General features: G+C 47.0%; 1 pseudogene; it reads left to right on the forward strand.

The window, feature by feature from the left end:
- Positions 1-760: 760 nt before the first annotated feature.
- Positions 761-912, forward strand: LOC144669024 (U1 spliceosomal RNA; annotated as a pseudogene).
- The last annotated feature ends 1,492 nt before the right edge of the window (positions 913-2,404 follow it).

The raw sequence follows: 2,404 nt of genomic DNA on the forward strand, positions 1-2,404 counted from the left end.
ACCCTGTGGGATGGTTCCCCGAGCAGACTGTCAAAGTCATTTGGCAGAATGCCTCATCGCCAGAACTTTCCAACAAGCACCAAGACGTAGCTTGGCTGGTGGTGAGAAAGGCCCTCCCCGTCAGATCCTTCCTACACGTCAGGAGTCTCACCCCCTCTGCACGTTGCCCTCGAGGTGGCTGTGGTGGGGAAGAGACCGTTGTTCACCTCCTTGTGGATTGTGCCTTTGCAAAGAAAGTCTGGAGAGAGATGCAGTGGTTGCTGTTGAGGTTCATCCCGAGCAGTTCTGTGACACGGGACTCTGTGCTCTACGGGCTGTTCCCAGGGACACACACCGAGACAAACATCAACTGCAGCTGGAGGATCATCAACTCGGTGAAAGAGGCGCTTTGGTCTGCCCGAAACTTGTTGGTCTTCCAGCACAAAGAGTTGTCCCCAACCGATTGTTGCGGACTGGCACAATCCAAAGTCCAGGACTACGTGTTGTGGGATGCACTAAATCTTGGAGCAGCTGCCGCAAAGGCGCAATGGGGAAGGGTCGCTGTCTAAGACCTTTCTACCACAGCGCACCGAGGGACTGGGAACTGTTTAAATCCCCTCGGGCTGTACAGCTCAAAATGAAAGGCTGTAAATGATTGTAATATTGTTTGTACTGATGCACCTGGTGATACATTTTGTAAAAGTTTAACCTGGATTGTACCCTTGTAATGTTGTTATTGAAATGGTTTGGAATGTGATTGAAGATATTTTATGAATAAAGTATATTTTTGCAAAAAAAAGAAAAAAAAGGTTCTCCCAGGACGAGGCTAGCCCATTGCACTTCGGGTGTGCTAACGCCTGCGATGTCCCCAAATGCGGGATACTCGACTGCAAAATTTGTGGTAGTGGGGGACTGCGTTCGCGCTCTCCCCTGATTCACAATTCAAAAAATAGATTTCATCATATCTTTCATTTTCTCTTCTATTTCCTGTCAGCAACCTTTTCTGAAAAAAGAAATATATAACCCCCAATGTGTGCTCTTCAAAATCTATACTGGACTGGTTATTTAGTTTTTTCTTTCCTCCTCGCAAATATTATCCAACCCCCATTCTTTTCCTCCCTGTCATTATCAGCCGGCAATTATTCCATCTCTGCATCATTTTCGCCAGACCGTTTGTTTTGTGGCCGCCAAATTACTCACGCCATTTTTAACCCCGCGTTTGCCCACTCAAAAATCTCTCCCAAACAACCCCCATCTAACACCCAACCCACCATCACAACAGTCCCCACACTCCCAGCACCGCCCCACCCCCTATCTCTCTGGACGTCTGTATAAATACAAACTCATATCAGTCAGCTATTAACTCATATGCATTCACCATTTTAAACATGTAGCAGCGACCCCTCACTATTTCAAACATGAACAAGCACCCTGTCCCCATGTTCATTCAAATTACCCCCCTCCGAAACGAACAGCAGCCTCCCACCTCCTCTGTATAATCTCCCCCTTAATCAGCCCCCTGTGTGACTCCTACCTTCTGAAACTCCTGCCTCCTCTCCCCATGTGTAAAGTCTTTCCCTGCCCCTTCTGCAGCTCACTTCCCCTGCTGTGGGTCCATCAATTCACCTGTGATTATTCCTTGAAGGCTTAAATAGCGCAAAGCGAAGAAATAAACAGAAAGAAAACTGGAGAAAGGCAGATAGAAACCTAAACCCTCAGTAAAATGACCACCGGGAATCCCGTTTAACCGTCAGAATGATCGCGCAGCCCAAATTACACGCATTATCCCTGAATTATAACAAGATTTTAGGCAGCTTCACTTTAGGACTTTTCATTTCCTCTTGTGGGGCTCCTGTTCCTCACACACTGGAGGCTAACATGTAAGTTTTAGATTGCAAGGCTAGGCTACTTTAACCCCAAGATTTTCTTTTTGAAACTCCAGGCCCACAGTCCAACAGGAACTGGTTAACCGGAGCCACCGAAAACCAGGGTCCCGGAGAGGAATTGAAATCTCGGGGTAAGAAACGGACACAAACTCACGTGGGCCCATGGAGCACGGCCTTGGAGAAGGTCTCAGGAAACTCCTGAAGAAGAAGAGTCCTTGTCCCAGTCTGGATCTTCAGATTGCAGGTTTCAAAATAAAAATTCTTTGAGGGGTGGGGGAGAAAATTAATTCCATTAAAACAGAGAGCAAAGAACATTTTCAAACAAAATAACGCAAGAGCCAATGAATCACTCTCAGTTACAACTCAGCAACATCCAAATACAAACAAGTCAAAGAGTTATAAAGCAGATTGAGACAGAGGGAACACACACGCACATTAAGCCAGAGTGGGGACTAGCTCCGCACTCTGGAGGCGGTTTTCGGATTGGGTTCCTAGCCAGGTATATCCTGAACGAGCAGTTTGCAGACTCCACCCCTGGC

This window comes from Cetorhinus maximus, chromosome 28 (genome assembly GCF_964194155.1).
Source record: "Cetorhinus maximus chromosome 28, sCetMax3.hap1.1, whole genome shotgun sequence".
Lineage (NCBI taxonomy): Eukaryota > Metazoa > Chordata > Chondrichthyes > Lamniformes > Cetorhinidae > Cetorhinus > Cetorhinus maximus.